The 19,610-nt window shown below is 37.1% G+C and overlaps 1 protein-coding gene across 4 annotated transcripts in view; it reads left to right on the forward strand.

Moving 5' to 3' along the window:
- The first annotated feature begins 2,442 nt into the window (after positions 1-2,442).
- CDK17 (cyclin dependent kinase 17) overlaps positions 2,443-19,610 on the forward strand; it is a 99,331-nt gene continuing 82,163 nt past the window's right edge. For 3 of the 4 annotated variants that reach the window (XM_060305727.1, XM_060305723.1, XM_060305725.1), the window contains exon 1: positions 2,443-3,004. The gene's annotated coding sequence lies outside the window, so the exon portion shown is untranslated. Of the gene's footprint in view, positions 3,005-3,762; positions 3,875-19,610 lie in introns of those variants that run through there. The other variant, XM_060305726.1, reaches the window with a different exon arrangement.

The raw sequence follows: 19,610 nt of genomic DNA on the forward strand, positions 1-19,610 counted from the left end.
GTTGTACAGCAGATCTCTAGAACTTTTTCATCTTGTATAATTGAAACCTTATACCCATTGAAGAGCAACTCCCCATTTCCCCCACCCTCTAGCCTCTGGCAATCCTCCTTCTACTTTCTGCTTCTGAATTTGACTATTTGTCATACTTCATATAAATGGTATCCCTATTTGGTATGACTATTTGTCATACTTCATATAAATGGAATCATGAATATTTGTCCTTCTGTGATTGGCTAATTTCACTTAGTGTAACGTTCTCCTGATACATCCATGTGGTAGCATCATTTCCTTCTTTTTTAATGGCTGAATAATATTCAGCCATTAAATAATAATTGTGGTATCTAAATACCACAATTTCTTTTTTCATGTGATCTTTTCTTGATTGAATCATTTACCAAGTTGATACAAAGAAAGAACCCTTTCAGCCTCTGCTGATAATCAAGCCTTTCCTGACCTCACCACCTATCCTGTCCCTCCCCTCAATTTCTTTTCCATTACTGTTTCATTTTCTTCATTAGATTTCTCATGATTATGAGTTATCTTATGAATTCCTTAAGTGAGTTACATGTTTATTGCTTGTTTCTACCACTAGCAAACAGTTCCAGGAGTGCTATACCTTGTCGGTCTTGTCCAATTCTGTATCTTCAGTGCCTAGAATGATGCTTGGCACATCAGGAGTACTCAGTAAATATTTTTTTTGATGGAAAGAATAAATAGATCGATACAATCATCATCTAAGTTCTAATTATGAAGTCTTTATTATTGTAATAAAAGATGTAGGAAGAGGAAAAGGTCCTCTTTAGCAGCTTTAGATGAGGCAATTAGAACAATCTTTTGATTTCCCATGGAGTATTTCCAATATAATGATAGAAGGGGGAATTATTAATGTGAAACTCAGGATGCTATTTTGTAAACTCACTTGTATTATGATTTTTAACATTTACTAAGGGTCCAAAAAAAGACATACAATTATCTTTTAAAATAAGACAAGTATGTGAAAAATACTTGGCATATAAGTAGCTCTTATAAAAATATCCACTTTTCTGTCTTTCCAACTTTAAAAGATCTCTGAATGATGCTACTTCTTGCCATATTACAAAGTGCTTTGAATTGGAGAAATGTAAAAAGCATCAATTACAGTGTTTTTTGTTTTTTATTTTAAAGGAGAGCTTGTTATATATTTGTGTTCTTGTATGATAAGCAAGTGTTAAATATGTGTAGAGCATAAATATTCCTAACTTACGGATTCTGGTAATTTTAGAGGTATGGGAGAAGTCTGATTGATTGTATGATTGTTGAATATTACAGTAGATACATTCAATTTTGTGCAAGAAAATAAGAGAAGTCATCAGGTATTATTTATAGGAGGAAAGGATTCACCCAGGAATCCAAGAAGATAATTGTCAGAAGTCCTTAGGACATAATGTGATTTGAAATTACATAAAAAATTTATTGTCTATTTCCAGGTATTACAATGGAAAAATATGCATATCTCACTTCACCAGGCCTTTTACGTGGTTTTAATTTTTTTTTTTTTTTCTTGTTTAGGTTGTCTTCATCCGGTCTCCATTCTCTTTTTTTTGGTCCTCGCATTATCTCCCTCTAGGGGTTTATGTTTGTGTTTACTTTATGCTTTTATCCTTTTTAGTGGAAAAAAGTGGGTCAGTATTACTTCAGTCTGTCTTCACTTTCACTCCACTGTTCATTCCTGAACTAGCCTTTAGCCTCTGGGATAGAAGAAAGTAAAAACATTGACAGAAACTGGGCCAACCTCTCGGGCGGCCCCCCTCCTCCAAGAAAACAAAACCTAACCAACTCTGCAACAGAAGTTCCTTTCTGATCTCATAGCACCTTCTATTTCCCTTCACATAAAGCTCAGATTTTTATTACAATTGCTTATGGAGTATTTTTCATCCCAGGGAGACTCTCCGTCCTCTGAGGACTTAGTATATTGTCAAGAACATAATATAAAGAAGTTTGTAGTTTAAATGAATAAATGCTGCCTGTGTGAGTGAATACTGCCCTGGTACCCACCCAGCCACCCACAATAAAGGAGAAAACTTGCAGCAATCAAGCTCAGGTGTGGGCCCTTTGACATCAACTTTCTAGAGAATCAGTAGAGAGCTGCGGCAATGGTATCTAAATTACATAATTACTTGGATAATTTAAGCAACAGTTTTTGTTTTGTCGGGGGGTGGAAGATGAAGGGGCTGAACTATTCAGATAATTTCTTCCCCAGTCGCCGTAGACAGGCACTGCCTAACCTTCTCACCCTTGCGGGGGTCTCTTCACCTCTCCCACCGCCCTCCAGCCACTCCAGAAGCCGGGCACGGGAGACTAAGGCCCTACATCTCGGGGTGGGGGTTTCCCGGGGATACCCCGCCCCGCCCTCTAGGCCCCGCCCCTTCCCCGCCCCCGTCGCCGCCGCCGGCAGGGGTCGCGCTGCCTGCGGCGAGCTGCTCAAGAGGGGGTGGGGGAAGCTGCCGCGGCCGGTCGCCTTTCTTCGCCACCGCTGGTTGGATCATTTCAATAAAAGTGTTTTTTCTCTCTCGCTCGCTCTCCCCGGGGGAACAGGCGGAGGCGTCAGTCCGCAGCCGCCGAGTGAAAAAGCGACGCATACGCAGCGAGCGTCTCCTCAGCTTCGCACGGCCCGGCCCCAGAGAAGAAGGAGCCCGTGTCCGGCCGGGCCGCCGCAACCGGGCGTCGGCGCCTCACTCCCGCTGCGGCTCCTCCAAGGGGATTAGTGGGCCGCCTGCGCGGCTCGGCAGCCCGGGAGCCATGTTGTCCGGGGGGCTTGACAACGCGTGAGGGACCGGCGGCCCTTCCCGGAGGCTCGGACCCTCGGCGTGAGCTGGAAGGCTGCTGCGGCGGCGGAGGCCTGCGCCTCGGGTCTGCCAGTCGCTGGGACCCGGACCTGCATCCGGTCGCCGCGGGCGTCGGAGGAGCCGCTTTCCTTGTGCGCCTCGCCTCGCCAACTCTCGGGACGCGGTCCCTGCACTTGCTGGTGAGTTGGCGGCTGGCGGCCGCTCGGGGCTTTCCCTGCTGCCCCGCCGACCCTGGGCTGAGAGCGGCCGGAGGGTGCTTGGGACTGGGGGCCGGGGCGGGCGGCTCAGGCCCGGCCGGGAGGTTGAGGAGGACGGCGCGGCGCAGGGGCTCGCTTGTGTTTGTCGCCCCTCGGGTCCACTTCGGACCCCGGTCGCCCGGGCATTTCCGGGCGTGGGGTGGGGTGTGAGTGTCTGACGCTTGGGCTCCTTCGCGAGAGGCGCCTCCAGCCGCCGCCGCCTCCGCGCTTGCTGCCGCTTTGGTCTCCGGGGGAGGCCGGTCTCCCCGCGAGGCCGAGGAGGGGAGGAGGCAGAAAGTCCCCCGAGACACAAAGGTCCCCTCGGCGGGGGTGGAGCTGCGAGGGCGGGCTGCGCAACTCCGAGGGGAAGGAAGGGGCGCAGGTCCGCGAGAGGTGGGAGAGGAAGCGGCGGTGGCCACCGCGTTTCCAGCTCCTTGGAGACGCCGGGGGTGTGCGTGGGTGGGGAGCGGGAGGAGGAGGGGCCCTCGCGTGAGGAGCCGGCCGAGACAAAGATCAGGGCAGCCTCCCGCTGGCGAGTCACACCCCTGAGTGTGGGTCAGAGCAGAGGTGGAGGGAATGTGGGAAACCCAAAGAACCGATGGGGAGGGGCACATGGGGCGGGGGGGGGGGCTGCCAAGTATTGTCGTCTCCGTCACAGTGGCTTTTCTCAGCGTTTTCGTGCCCGATGGTTTTGCTCCGCAATTCAGCTGGATAGCTCCAGATTCGCTCCCTCCCATCACCCCCTCCCTGCCACACTGACTCTCCTGTGGTTTTCCCCTCGTTCTCCCCGTACCTCTCACCACTCCTTTTTGGGTAAGCAGTATTTTGCCTTCAGCTTGGGGAACGTTTGCTAATGACAGGATGTCTGAGCTTGTTCTGACCCTGAACTGCCTTGAACTCCTCTCTCTTCCTCCCACCCTTTCCTTTCTGGGATCTTATAATGTCACATGGCCATTAACAATTAGCTTTTCTTCTGCAAAAATGGCAAAAGCACTTAGCTGAAATCCCTGGCGCTCCTTCTTTGTATTAATGTGTCCACCAGAGACACGTCGTTGGTCATGGATTATCAGCTCTTATTAACCAAATTAACTTTTTAGATAAAAAAGTGGCAAATTTTGTTTTGAGTTTTGACTATTCCTAGGGTCAGCAAAGTGTATCCCTGGCAGCCGCTAGACCTTCTGTCACTTATCAGGAAATGCTTGACTTAGACAATTCTTTCCTCCAACTTTGCTGATTCTTTCTCGAGGCTTTGTTGAAGGATTTCTTTTAAAAGGCGCTTGCGTATAGAGTAACAAATCTGAGTTACTGTATTGTAGACTTATTTTTTTGACTATTGGACAGAAGAAAATGAATGGGATTTAAGATCTTTGATGCCTTGAGTAAAGGAAAGCCTTCCTTGAAGGTAGAAATAAGGTTCAGCCACATTTTAAGAAAAAAATTTGCTAGCATTAATATTATTGATTTTGTTCAGTTCTTTTATGAGATTAAGTAGTTGGTTTATTTAATGTTGAGATGTTGCTTTGTTGATGAAGTCATTTCAGTCTTTGTAATCCTAGCACCTGCATACTTCCATAAACAACGGGTTGGAACAAAAGAAAAAAATGTGGTTATATTTAAGGAATATTCTTTTTTTTTTTTTATGAGCGAGATTGTTGGAATTAAAAGTGATAACCTTTTTGGTAAGTTATCTCATAGGTCAGGAGCACTAAAAGTTTGAGTGCTGGGCTTCAAAGAAAATAACTTAGTCATTGAATTTAAGCTGTTTTAAAATTACTGTGCAAATATAATTTATTATTGATTTTTTTAACAGCGAAAATAACATATTGGAATATGAATGGAAAGAAAAGTAAAGCCTGTTTGATGTTTGGGACATTACTGTTGATGTCATTGTAAGAACAGTCATGTCTTGCTGCTTATTGCCATTAAAATGTTGACACTATAAAAATTGTGAACGGGATTTCAGTTTAGGGACCAGTCTCTGAATTGAGGGACTCCCTCAATTCTTTGTGAAATTAACAGGTCATACCATAAATAATCGATGTTTTATTTATTTATCGAAAGGTCATATTGAGGATATGCTGATTTTTTTTCCACTACATATTAATTAGTGTCTAATTAGATACCTGAAGTTTTATTCTCACTAGAAGGAAATCTACCAAAAAGTTAACAAAGATTTCTGGGTGGTGAGACTTATGGATGAATAAAAATACATTTCTTTATTTTTCAAATTTTCACATTACTTTTACAATCAGTAAAAAGAGTGTGTGAAGAATTAAAGTCTTGTTTAAAAGAAAAAAAAGAATTAAAGTCTTGTTAATATCCTAATTTTCCTGTTACTTAAAGAAGCTTTTATAAAATGTGTAATTTATTCTCATCCTCGGATTCAGGCCCATTAAAGTCACTTTTAGTGTGAGGTATTTGAAATAGTGCAGCTTGTGAAATGTACTCTGGTTACCTGAAGGAAAAAAGAGATACATAGTAAGGAAAGATGAAATTAGAATAATTAATTCTAATTAATTAATTAATTCAGTGTATGGTAGCGATCCAGTGTGGTAGCTTTGTACACCAGCAATCTTGTTCTAATAAGTCATTGGTTTTACTAAAATAGAAAAATTAAATTTTATCTTTTCTGTAGTACAAAATAGCTGTGTTGAATAAGATTTTAAAGTATATAAATGTTGATATATTTAGTTTTCAGTTACTTGTTTAGTCCTACGATTATGGTGGAAAGAGATGGCATATAAAATAATTTACTCTATCAAGGCTTTTATTTTTCCCCTTATTTTCAGTAATGTTTTTCTCCTTTTCCTTTATTGGTGAAATAGTACTAACTAAAAAACTGCAAATATTTTATTGTGAACAATGGAACTATAGTGGCTTCTGAGATGGATATTCAAAAGTGAAAATGATGATCCTTAATACAAAAAAATTTTCTATGAACACAAAATTTTTGCGGTGGTATTTTCTTTGTTATTGTCTAATAATACTGAATATTTATAGGGCATTACATTTTGAATCTTTATTACTGTTCTCTAGTCTTAATAAAAATAATAGCATCATGTCATGGCATTCATTTATATAGCTTTTATACTTCCATGATGTGTAATTACAATGAATGTATTGCTGTATTGTAGAAAAGAGACATTATATGTTAAATAGAGTATTTTATCTATTTCAAAAGTTGCCCCCTTTCATACATGTGAAGGAAAAATAGTTTTGAGTTCTTTGAATTTTGAATGTGTAATTTTTGCTTAAACTTTTAAATAGAAAAATTATTTTAAATGCATTTTGTAAACTGATTGTGGCATTTTGCATCTGAAATGATGAAGATAAACAGTAGGTTTATGGCATTTTTATATGTACTTCATATAGTATTTGTCAGGTAAAAAACTGCCTACAATAGAAAACCTGGTATAACTTGTGTTCAGCCTACAGTGTTGGCAATTTCTTTGACTGGTGATGAGAGGACCTATTAGACTGACTTTTTAAAAAAATGTCTATGAGCCAAAAAGTCTTACTGTCACCAGTGAATTCTTTGTCATTATTTTGCTCCCAGGCTTTTTTTTTTTTTTTTCAACTTTTTATTTTGTATTGGAGTATAGCCAATTAACAATGTTGTGATAGTTTCAGGTGCACAGCAAAGGGACTCAGCCATATATATACATGTATCCATTCTCCCCCAGACTCCGCTCCCATCCTGGCTGCCACATAACATTGAGCAGAGTTCCCTGTGCTATACAGTAGGTCCTTCTTGGTTATCCTTTTTAAATATAGCAGTGTGTACATGTCAATCCTAGACTCCCTAACTGTCCCTTCCCGTTGTCAGCTACTTTGATATCTGCAAAATATTTGACCTGAAAAGAGGAATTGCCAAGGACCAGAAAAATGTATTGAATGTATTTGAGTGTCGCTTACCTTTCCTAGCCTGTTTTCCTCTCTCTTTTGGCCAGCTTGGAAAATCAGTAGACGTCTATGCGTAAATCTAACAGGTGGGGTGCCTACTATAAATAACGTTATGTTCTGCAGTAACATATAATATTGAATATGGTATTTAAGGAGTAGATTTATAAATCCATGACATTCTGCAGTAACATATGATATTGAATACTGTATTTAAGGAGGTAGATTTATAAATCCATGACATATCGGGGTAAGCGAAAATTGCCTTTATTTTGATTTTTTTAATGTGTTAAAATTAGTTCACATTATTTGAGCATGTGTCATAAAAGGGAAGATAGCGCCAGATACATACTGTGTAGATTGCTTCAGTGTTGGGGAAAAATTTGCCTTAAGGTAGATAAAATCTATGTCTGTATTTATACAGGTATAAGTACTTACTGGTTTTTGGTTTGGTGTTGCATATTTTAATTAACTAAAGTGTAATTTTGATCTTTGAAGTTGTACACTTCATATGTGGCTATGTATCACTGAAAAATGGAAATACCAGACCAAATTGTACATTTTTGTCATTTTCTATATTAAAAACTGATTCTTATATAAATTGCATATTAGTATTGTTATTATCTCTTATTCAGATTTAAAAAACAGAACATGTTATTGACTTGGCCTAAGAGTAGTCCATTAAAGTGAAAAACAATGAAAGAAGGTTTACTTTCTTTCGTTTGTGGTAAGAGTTTAAAAGGTTAACAAAATCTCTTTTTAATAGCACATTTAAAAAAATAAATTTATTTTATTTTATTTTTGACTGCGTTGGGTCCTGCGTTGGGTCCTCGCTGAGCACGGGCTTTCTCTAGTTTCAGCGAGCGGGGGCCACCCCTCGCCACAGTGCACTGGCCTCTCATTGCGGTGGCCTCTCTTGTGGAGCACGGGCTCAGTAGTTGTGGCTCGCTGGCTCTAGAGCACAGGCCCAGCATTTGTGGCGCACGGGCCTAATCGCTCCGCGGCATGTGGGATCCTCCCGGACCTGGGCTGGAACTCGTGTCCCTTGCATTGGCAGGCGGATTCCCAACTACTGTGCCACCAGGGAAGCCCTAATAGCACATTCTTGTTAGTGTAAATACTTTCAAGAATACTCTAAATTTTGTATGCATATTTGTAAACAATGGGAAAAGGACCCAAGAATAATTTTTCTTTCACTATATTCATTACTAACTCACTTTGGTCTTATCATATATTTAATCCTGCTATTTTTACAGTTGATGGTTAATATTTGTTACTAGTGTGTGTTAATGTTAAATGATATAAACAAAAGTTGGTTAAAATTGGTATTAATACTTGTGAAAAATTATCAGGTAACAACACTGAAGCTCTTACTCCAAATTTAGAGGCATTATCCTTTAAATTAATTAAAACATATTTTTAAGTATTTTATAAAATAAACTTTTGAAGTATAATATACTTCCAGGTTTTAATATTTTAATTACTGATTTGTATTGCTGTTTCTGGTGAGAAGGAAGCTTTTTGTTGATTTTTTTTTTTCTTTTTGTTGATTTTTGAAGTAAGTTTTGGATTCCTTAAGCAGACGTTAGTCCCTTGAGCCCATCTTACTGAATTATTTTTAAGAAATGATTTTTTATCTATGGCTTTATTATACTTAATAAATATGCATTTTTCAGTTAATTCAGAGATGTAATCAGTAAGTACCTTTAAAGCATTTGTCATGTCCTCAGCATTGTGTTAGTCATTGTACGTTATAAAAATATACTTTAATGGGTAGAAATAATGGCAACATTGGTTGTCCTTGGCCCCTCTTCTCATGTTTTACATGATCCCTGGGCATTCTCATCTGTATTTAGTGCTTTGTTCTTATCACCTATATGCTGATGATCTTCATATCTTTATTTCTAATCCAGACCTCTTTTTCTTAGTTCTTTTCTAGCTGTCTCCCAGATATTATTGCCTCTTGGCACTCCCTTACCAGAGCTGAACTCTTTTATTACCCCCCTACCTCTATTCCCAGCCACAGTGAATGCGCCACCATCAGCCTAGTCACTTAAGCCAAAACCTTTGGCAGCTTCTTATGTTTTTCTGTCATGCTCTTCTCCCTCTAGTCCAGTCAGTCACACCCAATCTTGTTAATTTTATTTCCTAAACATCTTTTAGATTTATCTTTTTCTGTTGCCACTTTCACATGTCAGGATTTTGGAATGCCTCATCTGAATTACTACTTCCAGTTTTACCCTATTTTAATCTAACAGTTATTCATTCTTACTTTATATATGTCTTTTTTTAAAAAGTATAGCTGATTTACAATATTGTGTTAGTTTCAGGTGTACAGTGAAGTGATTCAATTATATATATACTTTTTAAGATTCTTTTCCATTATAGGTTATTACAAGATATTGAATGTAGTTCCCTGTGCTATACAGTAAATCCTTGTTGTTTATCTCTTTTATATATAGTAGTGTGTATCTGTTAATCCCATACTCCTAATTTATCTACCCCCCCCTTTCCTCTTTGGTAACCATAAGTTTGTTTTTTATGTCTGAATCTGCTTCTGTTTTATAAATAAATTGATTTGTATTATTTTTTAGATTCCACACATAAGTGCTACAAAAGAATATTGGTCTTTTCTCTGACTGACTTCACTCAGTGTGGTAATCTCTAGGTCCATCCATGTTGCCGCAAATGGCAATATTTCATTCTTTCTTTATGGTTGAGTAATATTCCATTGTACATATATACCACATCTTCTTTATTCATTCATCTGTTGATGGTTTGTGTCTGTCTTTTTATCCCTCTGTTCTTTTTTCCTTCCATCCATCTGTGCATCCATGTCTGAAGTGCATGCCTCCTCTATACCATCACTGTGGTCAGTGCTAGAATCAAAGATGAGGAAACTGGTGTGTTGATATTACAGTGCTGTGACAGTTGGAGAGAAATTCTCATTTTTGAGGACAAATGTCACTTCCTCTGAAGTCTTCTTTGATCCATTCTGGCAGAGTTATGGTGATTCTGCTATAGCATTTATGTCTACTATAGTACTTAATATTGTATTGTAATTAATTATTTACAAATCATCTACCCTTTTGTCTGGCTTTGTGCTACAGAGGGGCCATGCTTTTTAAATTTTGGTATTTCCCCCATATTATGTATTGTTTAATTGAGTGAGTGAAGTGATGGAATTAGGAGAAACAACACTGAATTAGTAAGTTAGGGTCAGATTAGTTATGACCTAGAAAGGGTCAAGAATTAATTTTGATACAGTAGAAAATAAAAAGCCATTAAAAGTTTTGAGTGTTGGTGCTACATGTAGGCCATGTAGGCTGTGTTTGTATGAGAGTAATTTGGATGCAGTTGGTAGGCCAATTTGGAGGGGCAATAATTTGGTATCACTGGGCCTTTTTAACTACTCGTGAGCTGTACTAACTTGTTAGTGAAAATGGAGAGAAAAGGGCTGTAATCTTCAAAGATTGTTATCTTTTAGACAAATTAGAATCTAAAATTACAATATATGTAAATAAAATATCTATTTCTAAAGGTCTAAAAACATTGGTCAATATCAAGAGTAAGATTTGGATAAAATTTCATCCTTAATGAAATCCAGCTGTTTAACTGTATAGTACTAGACTTAAATTCATTAAAATAAAATACAGAATTGCATTCCAGAACTGCATTTAATGTCATTCCTGTTACCCTGATAGTTATGTATACAGTTGACCAGGAGATATGTTTTCACTGGAATTACTGTAATTAAATAAAAACTGCTTTATGGTCTACTTTTAAAATTAAAGACATTTTATTTAGGTTTTTATCAGTAAAATTGAGTTTTAAATTATATCTCTGATATAGTAAGTATGTGATTAAAAACTAGATTCATTGGAGAAATCAGATTTATTTGAGAAATCAGATAATAATGCTTCCCCAAGTAATAACTGATAACTATGTGATCTTGAGCTAGTTACTTAAACTCTTAAGGGTCAGTTTCTTCTATAAAATTGGGAATGACAGAACCTACTTCATAGGGCTGTAGAAATTAAATGATATGTATAAAGCACTTTGCAAAGTACCTTGCACCTAGTGAGCACTCACAGTTAGCAATTATTTTTATCACTCTGTATTATAGCGGGGAAAACTTGGTTATGGTACTAGAATTGTTTTGCAGATCCATTCCTTCAGGTTGATGAATGTCTAAATAAGTGGTTCACAAGGATAATTGAATCAAAATAATCTCTGGCTTTTTAAACCGTACATACCTCCTGGATTTTCTAATATGCCTCTCCCACCAAATTTGAGAATCAGTGTGTTAGTGAGTTAGTGTTACTAATGGGTGTATGTTGTACCCTGTAGGTATATTGGCAGGAAGGGAATAGTATAGACTAGTGGACTAAATAATTTAGGATATTCATTGTTGTTTCTTATCTAATGATCATTAGGGATAAAACTGTTGTAATCTTCCTGATGAACACATTGATAAGCTTTTCCTTAGGGCCAAATTTTTCGTGTAACCATTTGCTCTGTTTCCCTTCTTCAGGCTTGTGCTATACCATTTCTTTGACATCTTAACAGTTTAGGCAATATTTGCTTTCCTTCTTAATGACTTTTGTATGTGACTCAGCTTTTCTGAAGTCAAAATAGAATAACAGGTAATACAACTTATCCATCAAGAGAAGAAACTGGTTTGGTTTTTCCTTTTGTCATAAAATCTGCTTAGATGTTTACTGTTTATTATTATGTTTTTGTTTATTATCTTATGTTCTTATAGGTCAGTGGCCTTAACCTGAGCTTCAGAAGCACTCTTGTTGATTTAAAAAAAAAAAAAAAGAAAAAAGAAAAGCTAGAAGCCTGTGTGAGTGTGTGTGTGTATGTGTGTGTGTGTGTGTGTGTGTGTGTGTGTGTGTGTAAAATCTCAAGCTCTGTCCCAGAGCAACTGAATTGGATACTCTGGGTTTGGGTTTTTTTTAAAACATTCCAAGTAATTCTTGAGTTTTAGAGTCATTGTTCTAGGATTTAAATTTAAAGTAAAGGCAAAATGATTAAAACTTTCATCATTCCATCCTAATTTTTCTCCCTTTCTGTTCTATTTTGGATTTGCTAGTTTAATCATGTTTGGGGGGAAGTTTTCTTAAGTTGATGTATAAAAGTCTTCTGTTCCACTTATTTACTTTTCCCTTTAATGAATGTTTTTGTCTTGCTTTTTTAGTTTGTTTTGTTAAAAGGTAAACTGAGGCACATTAAAATTTTCAACTTCATTTGAGCGTACATTGATTTGAATCAGGCAGAGCCAAGCCAAAGGTGCTTAGGAGTGCTCCACCAACAGGAGCTAGGGTGGAGGTTTTCATAGAGAAGGCGTGGAAGCGAAGCAAGGAAGTTATTTGATTGGCTATAGCTTAAGTGGTTACCTTATTTAGGAAAGCCTAGTTGGTTGGTTGTGATTGCTGGTTCTTAAGTATCATTTCTTCAGATTCAAGTGTATTGAGTGTAGCTTAGGTTTTGGTTTGTTTACTGCCACCTCAGTCTAATGCCCTTCTTGTTTAATTACTTTAGTTTCTTATCAGTGTCTTACTGTTTTCTGTCTTTATGATCTCAATTATTATGTTTTAAAAATTACCTTTCAAATATAAGAACATAAAATAATGTAGAAAATAGACTATAATCTAAATTTCCAGTGTGTCTTTTTGCAAATGTACGTAAATGTATTTTATTTTGGAGGTTTTTCCATATCTAAAGATCTTCCTTTATTTTTAATAGTTGTAGTACTTTTGTTGGATATATGATCACTCAGTCCTGTGTGGATCTTTGGGTTGTTACCTATTCTTTTGCTATTACTTTGCCAAATGAACAACATATGCGTACAACATTTGCATAAGCAAATGCGTGATTTAGATTCCAAGAACAAGGATTTCCCTAAAATTCATATGTTGAAACCTAATCCCCAGTGTAGTGGTATTTGGAGGTGGGACCTTTGGGAGATGCTTATGCCATGAAGGTGGAGCCCTCATGAATAGACCTAAGAGAGATCCCTTTCCCCTTCTGCTGTGTGAGGACACAGTGAGAAGGCAGTCTGTGAACTAGAAAGTGGGCTCTCACCAAGTACTGAATCTGCAGTGGCCTTAATCTTGGACTTCCCAGCCTATAGAACTGTGAGAAATAAATTTCTGTTGTTTATAAGCCACCTAGTCTAAGGTATTTTGTTATAGCAGGCCCAACAGACTGAGAAAGTTAACTTCAGCAATCATAAATTATGTCAATAGTATGATGTGATGAGAATAGCACTTCACCTCTATGGTCTTCCTCCCCCAAAATTATAACCCCAGTCTAATCATGAAAAAAACATCAGACAAATCTCAGTTGAGGGATATTCTACAAAACAGCTGAACAGTACTCTTCAAAACTGTCAAGGTCATCTAAAACAGGGAAAGTCTGAGAAACTCACAGCCAAAAGGAGCCTAAGAAGATGATTATACTGTAATGTGGTATACTCCATGGGATCCTGGAACAGAAAAAGGACATTAGATAAAAACTAATGAAATCTAAAGGAATGACTTTAGTTAAATATATCAGTTTTCGGTCAATAATTGTGACAAATGTACCATACTAATAAAAGATCTTAATAGCAGAAACTAGGTGTGTGGTGTAGGGAAACTGTACTGTCTTTGAAATTTTTCTGTAAATCTAAAACTATTATAAAATAAAACATTTATTTAAAAAAAAAGATAGGGGCTTCTGTAATTCTGTTATAGCCAAATTACCTTTTTTTTACTACTACCTGAATGTATGAGAGGCTTGTTTTCTTATAGCCTCACCAGCTGAATGTGTTGTCAAACTTCTGGAATTTTGTCGGTTTCATAGATGAGAACTGGTGTAACTCAGACTATTGTGTTTCTCTCATTATGAATGACATTGAGTATTTTTTTTTATATGTTTAATGGGCATTTTACTTATTTTCCCTTTCTGCGAACTCTCATGTTCTTTATTTTTCTATTTGGTTGCTGGCCTTTTTTTTCTTGATTTCAGGATTTCTCTATAGGGAGATGAGCCCTTTATTTGTGATATGGGTTGCAAATATATGTTTAGATTCTTTGATATTTTTTCACACAAGTTTTTTCCTTTTTTATATGGTAATTTTTTAATGTTTCTGGATTTTGAAATATAGTTGGAAAAGTCTTCCCCACTCCAAGATTATAAAGGAATTCATCCAAATTTTCTTCCAGTACTTGTGGTTTCCTTTTTTACACTTAGATCTTAAAATTTGAATTCTTCAGTTCCTCCCAATCATTGAGGCATTTTAAATGCTTAACCTTTTCTTTCAAATTACTCCTGTGTAAGCATGCCTGTGGTCTTATACGTACCTTAAATGATTTATAGTAGAAGAAATGTTTATACATTTACTTTTGGTGGATATGAAGTTTTAACTTTCTAGAAAATGTATTAAGCATTTCATTGTATCTTAATTCCAAATCATAGTTTAAAAATAATTTTAAAGTAATGAAGACTCCTTTAAAGTTTGTTTTCACTGTTATACTGTAGTATATTTAGCAGTATTTTTTCTTCTAGATTATTAGCATTGTGGATTATTCATATATTAATTTAGTTTTTTCCCCATCCTGTTTCTCCTAAGATTACGGTTTAGATTATTAAACCCCTCTGTGATTTATCTTCCATCTTCCTTAGAACTCCTCACTGGTTTTATGGCCCCTTTGATATTAGTAATCTCTTTATTTGGTATTATTTAGAAATTTAATTAGCAGGCCAGTTAGCTGTTTTAACTCATTAAGAAGCTGGAAGCAATAGTGTCAGCAGATGTTGCCTAACATAGGGTGCTGATTTCTTATAACATTTTATAAAGGTTTCATAGTTTCCTCGCACTACTTGTGATGAACTATTATTGCTGAACTGAATCTTAAGACATTTGAGAAACTATCTGATAGTGCTGTGGAATGTTGGCTCCTAGAAAATACTACCCAAAATAACATGGTGAGTTTATTGCTTATTGTAGTAAAGGAGAACACCACCTTTCCTGAGTTGGTAGGATCTGCTGGGGGAAGAGGAGGGGTACGTGTATGGGTGAAAAGAAGAGCAAAGTTAGGAGGGAGAGTGAAGTTGGGATATTTACTGAGGATTTGGAATCTTTAATGCAGGTATTTCAGTGCAGGAGCTTGATTAGAATTAGTAGGGATCATGTAATAGTTTAGGATTGATAGACGTAGCAAAACAAGGGTTTTAAGGTGAGATTTTTTCAGAGTTTTGGAAAGTGAACAATCATTTGCTGCTATTTATTGAAAAGTTGAATAGTCTGATGTTGGTTTATATGGGGTTTTGGGGAAGTTCCTGGAATGAACAATGAAGTTATTTGCAATTCTTATCTGCCTGGGCAAGAGTTTCCTGGAATAGTGAAGTCTTGTTGTTGAAGACAGCTGAATAGTGATGCTAATGTAGACTGTAAACTCTGGGTGCAGATGGTTTTAGTTCTCAGTGCCCATTCAGAACCACAATAAGTTTGAAAATGTATTTATAAAAAGTCTAATTCTCAGGCCCGTCTACAAAGACAATACATTCTGTTGGTGAGGGGTTTGACATTGAAATTTTTTCGCCTGAGGAATGAAGCCTAGTAGGTAGTTGGATATATGTTTCTGCAGCTCAGAAAAAAGAGTAAAGTATCAGACTGGAAATTTGGGAGTTACTCTTTAGATTGAACTTGTGTGCCTAGGTGACTTTGCCTCAGGAGGAAGCATAGTAAGAAGAAATCTACTCGGTGCTTAATGGCTATAGTGTGTGTGTGTGTGTGTGTGTGTGTGTGTGTGTGTGTGTGTGTGTGTGTGTGTGTGTGTGTGTGTGTGTGTGTGTGTGTGTGTGTGTGTGTGAGAGAGAGAGAGAGAGAGAGAGAGAGAGAGAGAGGGAGGGAGGGAGGGAGGGAGGGAGAGGGAGAGGAGTGGAGAGGAGGAGGAGGGAGGGAGGGAATACATTCCTCCTACAGAGGAGTGGCCAGAGAGGTAGAAAAAAACCCAGGATATTGTTTTGTGATCTCTGGAGGTGTGGCTGTAAAGTTGGGGGGTCAGTACACAAAAGCTTTTTGTGCCTAAATGGAGGAAGATCTATTGGCCCCAGTGATGAATTTTCACTCAACAGTTCTGTGAATGTACGAAATATAGATTGTTCACAGAACTATTTGTTCTGTCATGATATTCTTCACGTAAGAATTGCCTAGTGGGCAATTCTGTTTGCAGGGTAGGTATTTGAAATTAAGAATATTTTCTTAGAAGTAATTTTACCGTCTTGCTCCCACATGACCCCATAGAAGTTACTTGATCTCTCATTTTGACTGTGATTGAGGAAGGGAGGTCATTGGTGTGTAGCCTGCAATTTTGTATACAGTACGTATATTTGCTGTTCATAATTTGGGAGGAAGTTACATTTGTTGAATGCCTACTATGTGCTAGACACAATATATATACAATCTAATCTATATCTCACATTCTTTTGAGGTAGTTGTTAATTCCCTTCTTCAAAGAGGAAACTAAGGTTGGCTTTCTCAGTGTTCTTCTCACTCTCCCCAGTGTCTGTATGAAGGAAAAAGGATTTGAACCTGTGTTAGACTTACTCTCACTTTCTACTACACCAAGTGGACTTCCTGTATACTATACACCCTTCATCAACCAGTGCCAAACATGTATGTAATTAACATTTTACCACAGGTATGAATTAAATGTAGGAACATTTTACCGCTCAGCTTTTGAGATCAAGACTGAATGAATAGGTAGTAAGCAATAACAAAGCAGAGAGGATCGAGGCCCTTATTATACTCAAGCTTTGATTAACTAGAATCCATTTAATTTCACTTAAGGGAGATACTCAGGTATTGTCAGAATTCCAGTTAATTTCAGGTATTACTGTTTAAAAATATTTTTCTGTATCCTCATAGGTAACCTTTCTTTGAACCTTTTTTTTTTCATTTTTCTTAAAAGGTACATTTTACTCTCTTCTTTCTTCCGTTGTGTTAATCTAATTTAGTTCTTTGCTTTTCTTGTTTCTAGTATGCAAAGATTTCCTAAATAAGTAGAATTAGTAGAATAAAAAATGCTAGAGATAAATACGAAAACTTTTGGAAAATACCAAAGTTGTAGCTGTGGAGTTTAGTCAGGTACAAATTGTCTTCTTAATCTTTTGATTGAAATCTTACAACCTGGCCTCTACTATAGATCTTATAAAGTCAATTAAGTGTACTTGTGAATTGGCTTGTTATGCTCCCTCCCTCTTAGGATTGGTATGTGAGCAGTTTCTAATTTTCCATTTAGCAAGTAATGTGGTGTAGAGGGTTAAGTTTTTGGTTTTTTGTTGGTTTTGTTTTTCTCCAGAATCGCAAGAAGGCTTTTCTGAAGGTGATGATAGTTTTAAAAATTTGAGATCAACTGATACATGATTCAGCCTTTAGGAAGATCTCTTTTGAGGGTATTTACTATATCATCAAAACTAACCACTTTTAAGAGTTTTTTTCCCCCCTTAAACTGCCCTTCCTTCCCCAAAGAAAAACTTTACCAGAAGGTCAAAGAATGCTGGCATTTTTAATGCCACTGTTGCTGAGGAAAGTTGGCCATTATCCAGTAGAATCTGTCTTATGAAAGCTTTAATAAAGTGTTAGTTTTTTTAAAATGTGAAATATTATTGTGTCACAAGTTACAGAATGACAGAATAGCACATTCAGTTATGTAGTTCAGATGTTTATTGGAGAGAAAGGCTAGAAAGTTGCCTACACACTTTGTTTTTTTAAACATCAGAAACAAGTTCATATTTATCTTATGCCAAGTATGCTAAGAACATTCTGAGTGAAACCTACACGGATATTTAGAAAGTAGGAGATTTTGTGAAATTTGTACTTTGACAACATGTAAAGACTACATAATTTTTTATTTGGTAATTGAAAAATATGTTGTGTGATTTATTATTTTTGAAGGAAATTGAAGTTTTATTCTTACAGTAGCCATAAGAATGTGACCTTTTAAATATCTAAACATATATTTTACATAATTCTTCTCCTAAAATGCTTTTAAAATTTCCTGCTGTTGGAGTTAGGAGGTGGTTGAAAGAGTGAATGATTAGCTGAGCCTTACAGGATGTCTTTACATTAGTGAGGTCATTATGTGTCACCATGTGGTGAAGTCTGACCTTTTCAGTTTTACGGGTTGACATTCCTTCAGTTTATTTTAAGGTGATGTGGTATTACAGAATCTTTTATGTAATTTAGGTATAAAATATAGTGTTAATTTAGAAATGTACAGTGAAGTAATCTGGATTGATACAACAAGTTTTTTTTTTTTTGATATGAGTGTTGTGATGAGGGTAAGGAGGAACACAAAGATTTTTAAAAATGTTTCTGTTGTTAAGCAATTTGTAATATGGTGAAACTCAGGAACTTTCCATTTACATAGCCCACTTATCCTGGTGAGTAAATCAGTTTAGAAGACCAGATTTTAGATCTGAGGATTGGTTGAGCATAGCTTTTTAGATCAGTGGCTTTTCAACCTTTTTGGTCTCAAGTCAAAAAAATGCTTTAATTTTTACATTAATTTTAATATCTGCTTACTTAAAAATAACAAGCATTAAAAATTAACATAAATATTTTTAAATGAAAAATATTAAAAAAATATGGTGAGAAGGGTAGCATTGTTTTATATATTTGCAAATCTCTTTAATGTCTATCTCAATAGAAGACAGCTGGCTTCTCACAACTTTTGTGTTTCACTCTGTTGCAGTATTCTGTGAAATGTAGTCTGGAAAACTCCACTTTATACTCGTGAGAGAAAAGTAAAAAAGGCAATTAAGTTTTTAGTATTATAAAAATAATTTTGACCTGAGGAACCCCCCACCCCCACCTTTAAAGATTCCACAGACTATACTTGGAGAACCTCTGCTTTAGAGCAAAATGGAATTGGATCCTAATCCTGCCCTTGATCATCCTCTCTCAATTGGATATTCTTAGGGGCTATGTCTGTTAAGCTGTAGTAACTCACTGAATTCTATTTCTCAAATCTATTCCTGGCTGTCTTCTTCTATGAATAGCCTTGGAGCTGTAGGCTTTGATTCTTATATTCCCTTACCTCTTTTGGAAATGACAAGGCTTACTAGCTATATGATCTTGGGCAGATTCATTAACATTTTTGAGTCTGTTTTTCTCATTTGCAGAAATGGGCAGAGCAATACGTACCAACTCATAAGTCTTTCATGGAAATCAAATTATAATAGATGATTAAAGTTATATACAGTTGCTAATAAAATCTTATAGAGCTTAGCAAAAAAACCGCTACCTGAGGTATGCTCTAATTTTGGATCCTCTCTTTTTTTATAAGTTACTCTAGAGAGTGACTTTTTTTTTTTAACTGCTCTCCTTTCTGTCCTGTCCAGCACTTATCTGGACCTTCCTTCTTAGAGCTAGGTCCTACGCAAGGAAACGGGATTTAAAAACACAAACAGCGAAACATCCTTCTTTCTCTGAAAGTTTTCTTAATTTTGTACTTAAACTAGTTAGAAACAAATAGGAACATGCTATATAAACGATGTACAATATATGATTATGAGAGCATAGTGTAGGGAATACTCTGTTCTGTCTAGGTAGAAGTAGAATAAGGAAAGGAAAAAGGATTAGTACGCGCCT

The sequence above is a fragment of the Globicephala melas genome, chromosome 10 (genome assembly GCF_963455315.2).
Source record: "Globicephala melas chromosome 10, mGloMel1.2, whole genome shotgun sequence".
Classification (NCBI taxonomy): domain Eukaryota; kingdom Metazoa; phylum Chordata; class Mammalia; order Artiodactyla; family Delphinidae; genus Globicephala; species Globicephala melas.